The sequence below is a fragment of the Octopus bimaculoides genome, chromosome 1 (genome assembly GCF_001194135.2).
Source record: "Octopus bimaculoides isolate UCB-OBI-ISO-001 chromosome 1, ASM119413v2, whole genome shotgun sequence".
NCBI lineage: Eukaryota > Metazoa > Mollusca > Cephalopoda > Octopoda > Octopodidae > Octopus > Octopus bimaculoides.
The window spans coordinates 98,527,914-98,539,247 of record NC_068981.1 but is presented as its reverse complement, the minus strand read 5'-3'; the positions used below and the strand labels follow the sequence as shown (position 1 = coordinate 98,539,247).

Below are 11,334 nucleotides of genomic sequence, written 5' to 3'. Positions count from 1 at the left end.
AAATAAATAAATAAGTGATTTTGAATATATATATTTTAATTGTTGTTTGAGAAAGTATATATTATCTGATTATTAAATATAGTGTCTTTCAAAAACATCCTAAATTTGAAGACTATATCTCGTGTTTAAGAAAAAAAGACATTTTACATTTTTATTTTTGGTGAACGCAGTCACTTACTTTCTCCCTCACACACACACACAAACATTTTTACTTCACTATGGCAAGAAGGGACTTAACTCATGTTAGCAAACTTCAAAATTGGTAAAAGTTATGGTTGAAAATCGATTTTTACCGCTATTCACGGGTGCCTCGGGAAAAATAATTTGATGAAAATACAGCTAGAGTTGTGACGAATGTCCGCTTAAAATTGGAATGACATGCCTGCTAATTTGTGGACGTGCATAAATTACATTCACGTATACACACACACACACATATCCTGCCTTTTATAGATATACAGATAATAATAATAATAATAATAATAATAATAATAATAGCAGCAACAACAACAATGATGATGATGATATCGAAATATATTGGTAGCTTATTGACTAGTTTGTCATTTTAACAGTCATGTTAATTGCATATGACAGCTGTGTTGAATAATTATCTTGTACTATGTAGTCCAGAGTCAATAATGTTCCCTAGACCTTCTTAATTAAATACACATGCCAGAAAATCAATGAAAATATTGTAGTTTTGTATAAATATGCTAGTGTATGAGAGTGTTGGCTTGTAGTTCCTTTTGAGATACATGTCTTTTCTGTTTATAATTAATTCCTCAGCCAGAAGTATGTCTTACCTCTACTGAAGTTAAACAAAGACTAGAAACTGTAGAAATAGGTGATAAACTGATGGTGAATCAGTCTGTTAGATTCAAATTCATTAAAGGTATGCAAATCAAAAGTCTGGAGCCAATGTGAGAGCCTCTTCATATTTGCTCAGTCTGCTAGAAATAGCAGTCAAATCTCCCTCAAATAACACCTTACTGTCTTAAAAGGGGACATGTTGATCAGTTAGTTTTTCACATACGATATTAGTTGTGTATTTTTGTTGTGGTTTGAACATCTGCACTATAAGCACAGGCATGGCTGTGTGGTAAGAAGGCGGCGAGCTGGCAGAAACGTTAGCAAGCCGGGCGAAATGCTTAGCGGTATTTCGCCTGCCATTACGTTCTGAGTTCAAATTCCGCCGAGGTCGACTTTGCCTTTCATCCTTTCGGGGTCGATAAATTAAGTACCAGTTACACACTGGGGTCGATGTAATCGACTTAATCCCTTTGTCTGTCCTTGTTTGTCCCCTTTATGTTTAGCCCCTTGTGGGTAATAATGAAATAAGAAGCTTGCTTCCCAACTACATGGTTCTGGGTTCAGTCCCACTGCATGGCACCTTGGGTAAGTGTCTTCTACTTTAGCCTTGGGCTGACTAAAGCCTTATGAGTGGATTTGGATGACAGAAACTGAAAGAAGCCCACCATATATATGTACATATGATGGACTCTCCCATTGGTTTCGGTGGATGAGGGTCTGATAACTTACTCTTACTTTGTCAGTCACAATGCTTATGTTGAATGTGACATTTAAATTCTGCCAACGATTTGCAAAGAAACCCACTGATACTGCAAGTATGAGGATTACAGGTCAGTGCAGGTGGTATATTTGCAGCCGTTTTTCACCTTTGCTTTGCACCGTTAAGCCTATTCATGCTGGTGGCAACAAAGTTGTACCATTTTGACACAATGATCTCCATTTTGTTCACTCCAAGATATTTACTCAAAAGTGTTGTGAGCTATCTTCATTGCTAAAAGGTTACTCTTCAGCTTGTCCTTATATCTGAGCCATGGTTGACCAACATTCCTGCGCCCACTATCAAGCTGGCTGTACATGAGGACTTTGGGTATTCTTTCGTCACTCATTCTGACGATATGGCCATCCCAGCGCAATTGCGACTGCATAAGGAAGCTCTTGATTCCACCAATCTTACATTTGCTAAACAGGTCGGTGTTAGAAACTCTGTCTTTTAATGAATAACTGCAGATTGTCCTGAGACAGCCTTTGTGGAAGATGTTTAGTTGGTTAATGTATCGTCTATAGAATATCCATGATTCTGAGCCGTACAAAAGAATAGTAAGAATGTCAGCTTTACAAACCTGTACTTTGGTGTCAAGTTTAATGCCTCTTTCATTCCAAAGGTGATGACGGAGTTTGCCAAATGTTTGGTTGCCTTTGCAAGACGATTGACAATTTCATCATCAAAGGAAGTGCTCGAATTCACTTTACTACCAATATATGTAAATGACTTCATATACTTTAGGTTTTTCCCTTCAACCTGTGTAGGAGCTTCAGGAAAATTGTGAACCGGTGGCCTCTGCTTGACTTCTCAAATTTGCTTAGGAGTAGGGCAAGGTTGTGTTTGTGTCTGTGTTTGTCTCCCCACCATTGCTTGACAGCTGATGTTTGTGTGTTTACATCCCATAACTTAGCAGTTTGACAAAAGAGACCAATAGAAAAAGTACTAGGCTTGCAAAGTATGAGTCCTGAGGTCAATTTCTTTGACTAAAAAACCCTTTGAAACAGTGCTCCAGCATGGCTGCAGTCAAATGACTGAAACAAGTAAAAAAATAAAAGAATAGATCTGCTCAATGCCTCTTAATATTGACTTTATAAAAGTCAGTGATATAGCAGGTACATTATTTACATTTGACGGATATTTGTCCTCATCTTGTTTGTTGTTAACACAATGTTTCGGCTGATATAATTGAAAGAACTTGCTGAGCAGCCAGTGTTGTAGATTTGATTTAGCCAAGCGTCACACGCTCAACTACCAGGCACACACACTTATGGACTACTAAAACCCATTGGATCCAATCAAACTGTTCAATCCAAGCTAGCATTGAACATGGATGTTGTTGATGATGTATGTATATTGCACATTCATTATAAATAAGGTTGGTAGATAATGCTATATTTGTGCATTATCCTCCATACATTATAAATAACCAGGGGTGGTAAATATTACTTGTATTGTATGTACATTGGGTGTCGATGAAAATCAACTAACCGGTCTGTTTTGGAGAACTTTCGGGCCTGGGCCTATGGATAACTTCCAGAAATCCTGGCAGTGCTACCGAGGAGCGCTGCCTGTTCAAGATAAACTTTACAGGCACGGAAGTGCCGTCAGCCAGGCCTGCCGAGGTGCACGCAGAACAATGAAACCGTTCTGCATGTCCTAGTCCAGTGCCTGAGTATTGCTGACTTGTGGGTTTATGTCGAACACTTGGTGTCATGTGTAGGATGGATCTGGCTTTCAGCTGAATCCATAGTGAAGATTGCCCCACCGCCCTCTTTTGGCCGGGAGGGGCAGGCAATTTTTATTTGTCTAGTGGCTGTAGTGAAAGAGGTAGTATGGTGGACCTGTTTGAAAGGGCTAAAGACAGACACTTTCCTCTTTGGCCAAGCCCTCATCAACCTTTTCAAGTTTCAACTTGAAAAGGAAGTTGAGGGTGGAGAGGGAAGTGTTGCCTTGTAGCAAGTTTGTTGAAAGGTGGGTGAATGCTGGAAGAATGGTCAGAAAGAAAGGACCAATTCTGAGCTTGCACCTGTAAAAAGCGAATCAAAGGAGAAGGGCTCTTGCCCTGTTCTTCAGGTACCCATGGCTTTTGTGGGTGTGAAAACCCATTGTATCATCCTGTTTTTGTTTTTTATGTTGTTGCATGTCTTTTAATGTTTTGTATGTGAGCTCTTGTGGCCATTAAAAGAAGTAATTGTATGTACATTGAACTTTCATTACAAATAGAGTCAGGGCAGGTCAAGTCTCATTTGATCAGTGAACAAGTTTAAACAGGTCAGAAATTACTTAAAAGTATATTGGTTTGTCTTGTTACTCATAGCAATAAGTAAATACCACTGTATTTATTGTGAGAGTGATTGGATGTATATATAGAAATATTCCTCTGACCAAGGTTACTACTTTTGACATCCACTGTGCATTAATATAAATTAATTAAAAGAAATACAATATATTTGGTTCTCAATTATCATAAATATTCTGGTAAGATTTACTTTCATATCTGCTTTGTATTATTTAACTCATATTTGTCAATCTATACACACAACATTTTTGATCTAAAAGGAAGAATATATTTATATGTATATATGTATATTCTCATCATTATCATTTTAACCTCCACTTTTCTATGCTTGTATGGGTCTGACGAAATTTGTTAAAGCAGATTTTCTGCAACCAGATGTTCTTTCTGTCATCAACCCTCAATTATTTCATCATTTCCAAGTAAGATATTGTCCCTTGACTGGAGAGAGAGAGACACACACACAAACACATATAATAAATTAAGATACAGATATTTTTTTTAATGATTTTTAATTACCATCCTTATTTCTTTTGCCTCGAATAAAAAAATATTTCCAGCGTCTTCACCATTGAAGAATTAGTAGCCTTCAACTTCAAAAAGTTAAAAGAAATACAGTTGGTATGAATTTTAATTATTGTCTTAGTCATTTGTTGAAGTTTTAACCTTTTGTTGAATTGATAGAAAAGTCTTATAACATTTAATAGTTTCTCTCTCTATATATTAATTTTTTTTCTTGTTCATGGCAAGCTTCATTAAAAAAGCTAAGTTCATGAGCTGCTTTTGTGTCTAGATTAAAGTCAATTCATTCGGTTATTTTACTGGTACATCATCATTTTAACATCCACTTTTCCATGCTTACATGAGTCAGATGGAATTTGTTGAGGAAGATTTTCTATGACCAAATGACCTTGTTATTAACCCTCACCTGTTTCCATGTAGGATAATAGTTCCCCATGACTAGACATGTCTTGGAAGATTGGAAATGGAGGACACTGCTTGAATGATGGTTACACTTATTTCCAGCTGTCACACGATTTCAAGGCAAGGATAAAACACACACACACATACACACTTCTTTTATTTGTTTCAGTCATTTACTGTGGCCATGCTGAAGCACCACCTTGAAGTATTTTTGCCAAACAATTCAACCCCAGGACTTAATTTTCTAAGCCCTTATACTTCTTCTATTGGTCTCTTTGCTGAACTGCTAAGTTACAGGAACATGAGCACACCGACACTGGTTGTCAAGCAATGGTGGGGGGACAAACAGATACAAAGACACACATTCACAGATAAACACACACACATTCAACAGGTTTCTTTCAATTTCCACTTGCCAAATCCACTCACAAGGCTTTGGTCAGCCCGAGGTTTTAGTAAAAGACACTTGCCCAAGGTGTCACGCAGTGGGATTGAAATTGGAACTATGTGGTTGAGAAGCAAGCTTCTTACCACACAGGTTTTGGTTTGCCTGGGGCTGTAGTAGAAGACAGTTGCCAAAAGTGGCATACAGTTGGACTGAATCTAGAACCATGTGGTTGGGAAGCAAACTTTTTACCACATAGCCATACCTTTGAAAAAAACAAATGGGGGACGTATGATTGTCACAGTACTGTTCTATTTGTACAAACACATTCACACATAAACAAAACATATTGCAAATATTAAATAACTAGAACAAAAAATACTGTGTTTTATACATGATTTATGATGGTAGCATGTGGTATTAGTTTAGCAGGTCATGCTTCAGATATCCTCCATTGTCCTAGATCTAGAGACCCCATGCTAATTCATTGCGCTGACAATGTGTTTACCTTAACAACATATCTCTCTTTGTCCATTCATTCTTTCCCACATATTCAGGTTTTCTCCACATGAAGGTGTTTCACTATGACCACAGCCTTTGAGCTGAAACATATAAAAGAAATAACTGATTTTTATGTGCAAGTCAAGGCAAGTTTTGTTGTATTGCTTAATTACTTGGTTGTAAAATCTCCCTTTTAATCACTTAGGTTGGTAGTTACCACTCTTCATTTTTCTACTCTTAACTCCCCTTTCCCTGACAACTTTTGTCTAATCTACTTACATTTGCTCTGAACTAATTTTAGTCATTATCATCACCATCATCAATTAACCCTTTTGATACCAAACTCCCTGTGGCCACCTCTGATTCTGTGATACAAACTTGCTGTTTTAAAATGATCTAATTTAAAACCCATTAAGACTCTGTTAATTTATGTTCCAAACACCAGCTTAGTAATGACAAAGTTACTTTTCTAATTTCTTCATTATTTTCAAAATTAAATGAAACAAAGGCAATGTTTTTCAACAGAAATACAGTGCTGAAAGGGTTAATGTCCACTTTTCCATGCTTGCATGGGTCAAATTTTCTGCAGCTGGATGCCCTTCCTGTTGCTAACCCTTACCTGTTTTCTCAGCAAGGCAAATATTTCCCTATGGCCAAACATGTTTTAGAAGAATATTGGAAATGACTGACAGTGATACTCATTTACAATTATTACATGGTGTCAAGACAAGGAGACACAAATTCACACATACTTACCCAAACACGCCCACCCTCTCCCACACACACACGCATGCACACACGCAAAAATATATAACAAATCAGAAAATTGGAAATTTGTCCATATTATTTATTCACCATTACATGTGTTTTATCTACTAATAGGAATTACAAAGTTTTACATGTTTGATAGATATGTAAGGAATTTCCTATTAGAAATTTGTCAGACAGAAATTAAATAATACAAATCTAACATTTGGATGAAGTGTTTATATTTAGTTAGTAATCAGGATCAGTATAGATAGTTTTGGTGGGGGAAAGAATATATATATATGTGCGTGTGTGTGTGTGTGTGTGTATGCCAAGTAAAACTGCTGTCTTCCACACATGCAGGCTTGTTGTTTCAGGTGCCAGTGCCACATAAAAAGCCCCCTGTGCCAGTGCTGTGTAAATGGACCTGTGCCAGTGACATGTAAAAAGCACCCATCATACTTTGTTAAATGGTTGGTGTTTGGAAGAGCATTCAGTTGTAGAAACCATGCCACAACAGATAATTGGAGTCTGGGCAGTTCCTTGCTAGCCAGATCCATGTCAAACTGTCCGACCCATGCCAGCATGGAAAGCAAATGTTAAATGATGATGATGATAATATGATAAATTTCTTTCAATTTCTCTCTGCCAAATCCACTCACAAAGCTTTGGTTGGCTTGGGGTTTTAGTAGAAAACGCTTGCCCGAGATATGCAGTAGGACTGAACTCAAACCCATGTGGTTGAGAAGCAAACTTCTTAATCACACGCCATGCCTGCAGCTTAGTTAAACCTGTTATAAATAAAACTGTAGGGGAGGCATAAACTTTACAACTATCACAATGTCTTGTCTTTTATCTGTTGTTATTTGGTCTCAGGATATAAGAAAACCTAATGTCTTATATTAGTAAATTATGTCCTAAATTATTGATTTATGATGTTCAGTTTCTCCCAGTTACTAGAGAGTGGATATTTTAAGGATTGTGTCTATTTAACCCTACCAAATTTGTTTAAACATTCAGAGAGGAATATGTACCTTTCCTAAACTATGCAATCTGATGTCTAATTTTCTAAACTTTGACCTAACTACTTAATTTCAAGTTACTCTGAGGTTACTTCAATCTCATGTAACCTCTATTAGCAATTTAACCAGTGTACATGTGTTCTATTCCATTTTCTTTCTTATCCTATCTTATCCTATCCTGTGTTCTTACTACTAACATGCATAATATTGGGTGGGTCTGCAACTTCAGACCTGTTCAAAACTACAGCTATTATTTTGTAGCCAAAATAGTTGTAATATGTATATATTTTAATTATTCATTACAATTTGTCTTGTCTACGAGGCAATACAATGCCAAAACATGTGTTTATATACACCACACCCACAGAAAAAAGATATTACACCTGAAAAACCACTTAGACTAACAAAGATTACAATTCATTTTACTATTATGTTCTAACTTTTGTATCCTCAACAACTAACTCACCTACTTAATATTCATAATACTTCTAAAACCATTCTCAAATCACAATATATATATATATGTCTCATCTGACCCAAAGTTAACAAAAGTATATGTAATCAAAACAACTTTGGTGTCAAACATTTCACTGTCTCATATTCTGTGCTAGATTGTCAACAACTTTCTTCAGTTGTTATTGTTAAGCCCCATGTTATCCTTGATTGAATAGGCCTATGATCAACAAGACATTCCAGTCATGACTGTCTTGCCTTTTTCCTTTGTGCAGGTAACTCCAGTGCTGCATAATACAATATATTCATTTTTATGATGGCAGGGTATGTTTTGAGAAGAATTTGGCTGCTGTTTCTGGCAGGCTGAGTGACAGTTTAGAGTGACTCTCATAAATCTAAATTGTCATGGACTCTGTCATGTACCCTGCAAAGTTTGCTTATTTTGTTTAGGACTATACCTTGATAGCCACATAATATGTCAACACTATTATACTGCATTTGTGTAGTATAATAATAGGCATGGTCAAGAGGTGAAGAAGTTTCCTTTGCAACCATGGGGGCTGGAGTTTGGTCCCTGTTTTTGACATTTTAGACTAGTGTCTTCTACCATAGCTTCAGGCCAACCCATCAACCCAAACTTTGTGAATGAAATTGGATAGATGAAAACTGTGGCAGCCTGTTAGATGAGCTGTATCAGTAATTTAAAGGGGTCAACTTTGACATATAAAATAACATGTTGAGCTTCACAGAGGTGATGACAAAGGACCGTGATGAGGACTGTGCTTGAGAAAACCCATTCATCTCAGTAAAAATGAGGCCCTAAAGGCATGTTGTGTATGTCTATGTCCTTGCACGCAATTTGTCCCTGACAAATCAATTCCCCACAACATATCCCTACACCCACTCCCTCCACTTATGTTCACTCACTACATTCACCTCCCCTCCATCCCTTCTTTCCTTTCACGCTCTTATGAACTTACCTGCCCAATCACCCCTTCCTATCATCTGCACCACTTCACTTATATGCACCTCTCTGCAATTTGAGGATATGCCCAACACATTGTCACCACTGTCTTCTCTCTCTCCCCCCTCTCTCTCTCCCCTTCTCTCTCCCTAATCTCTTTTTCAACAGGTGTAGCCACTTATCTCCTCTGGAGAAAGACACCCATTTCTGTCCCTCTACCATACTTTTTGTTACCTGGCACAAAGCCATCTCCCTCAATACTACTCCTTCTTAGTTAAGGGGTTTTGCCTTGCAAGGCACTTGGTGACCTCACTGGTGCTAGTGTTAAAAGCACTCACTTTGTAGAGTGGTTGGCATTAGGAAGACTTCCATCCATAGAAACCATGCCAGAACAGACAGTTGAGCTTTTTGCAGTCTTCTGGTTCAGTAGCTCCTGTCAAACTATCTAAACCCTGTCAGCATGGAAGGTGGATGTTAAATAATGATGGTGGTGAGGATTATGTTGAAAGTATACATGTCCATAGATGTTTAGTTGTTTATACTGCAATTCAATGAACAGGTCACTCTGTTGATCAAACAACTGGGATATTATTTATTGTTGAAACTGGCAGAAAGTCCATTTAAATTCCACAGAATCTATGCTTGTCTCAGCCTATACAGTAGCAAGTATGGCGTGCTACAAGCAACAACAACAACAACAACAGCAGCAGCAGCAGTAGAACAATGAAATAGTTTCTAAGTGAAAGATGAAACTGGGTTTTCAGACACGAGTTGCTGCAACAGGAAACAACTGCAATGACACAGCAATGAACAGGACTATTGAACAACAACAACAACCATATTAATGTAGGGTTTTAAATAATGATAGTTATGGTAATAGTTTAGTTTGTTATGCATGCCATAACTAGGATTTTTGAGGGATTGGTGGGCAGGCACTTGACTGATTAGCATTCAATCACTAACAGATACTCCAGTCTCTGCTCCATAGGCAGTTTTCTCTACTACCCCCGTTTTGAATTTTTCCTGCATTTTCTTGTAGCCTCAAGATTTTGATTATGTGACTATATTTTTTAGACTGACATTGGAGGGTAGGTGTGAGAGGCTATATCTGGCCTGTTTGAACATAAAACAGGAATAATATTTTGGCTGGATATGGCCAGTTTAAATGCTAAAGGGTTAAAACAGGGAAATTTGTTTCATAAAACAAAGGGCAGTTGGTATCAAAAGGATTAAAGTTGTTGTAGGACACCTAAGTGTAGTCCAAGAATGAAATGGTTGGATACCCATAGTCTCAGTTGGTCATATTTGAGAAAGCCTAATAATAGGACCCTGTGGAAGAAGTGTCTGGGGTCTCTACTCCAACAACCCTCCCAGGAATAGTGAGTGAAGAATAGAGGGTGGAGAAGATAGATAGATGGATAGATGGATAGATTGATAGATAGAGAAGTTGTGAAGTAAGTTTAATTTTTTAATGGTTTACATAAAATAATTATGAATTCAATATCTGTGTAATAATAGTATTGATATATTATTAAGTAAAAAAATTTATTTTAGATTTATTTATAATTTAATAGGCATAGGCGTGGTTGTGTGGTAAGAAGTTTGCTTCTCAACCACATGGTTCTGGGTTTAGTGTGGTAGGTGTCTTCCACTATAACCTTGGGTTCACCAAAGCCCTGTGAGTGAATTTGGCTGATAGAAACTGAAAGAAGCCTGTCATGTGTATGTATATTTATATATATATATATATATATACATATATCTGTCATGGACTGGCTGTGTGGTAAGAAGCTTGCTTCCCAACGCATGGTTCCAGGTTCAGTCCCATTGTGTGGTACCTTAGGCAAGTGTCTTCAACTAAGGCTTCAGGCTGACCAAGGCCTTTTGAGTGGATTTGGTAGACAGAAACTGAAAGAAGTCCGGTCATATATATGTATATAGTTATGTGTGTGTGTTTTTGTGTCAATGTTTGTGTCAATTGCTTGACAACCAATGTTGGTGTGTTTATGTCCCTGTAGCTTAGCGGTTTGACAAAGAGACCGATGGAATAAGTACTAGGCTTACAAAGAATAAGTCCTGAGGTCAATTTCTTTGACTAAAAAAACCCTTTAAGTCAATATTCCAGCATGTCAAATAACCAAAACAAGTAAAAGAATAAAAGAATATATATAATTTATATTTATGTATGATATAATATATATATATAATTTAGACACGTGTATGCACATGCATGTGCACACACACACACACATGCACATAAATACAGACACAAATGCATGCGCATATAAGGATACACACCATAGAAGAACAGATTGGGCTAAGTGGAGCAGGAGCACACACAAAGACAGAAAGGGTTGCTGAAGAGGCCACAGATGTGTGATGAAAGATTCCAAGACAATGGACATAAGTTAAAATAAGAACAGTAATAAACGAGTGAAGAACAAATATATAATTGATGCTTGTGTTTAT

At 37.2% G+C, this 11,334-nt stretch overlaps 1 protein-coding gene across 1 annotated transcript in view; it reads left to right on the top strand.

The window, feature by feature from the left end:
• LOC106876174 (SREBP regulating gene protein) overlaps window positions 1-11,334 on the top strand; it is a 29,728-nt gene that overhangs the window by 12,671 nt on the left and 5,723 nt on the right. The gene's annotated exons all lie outside the window — the stretch shown is intronic.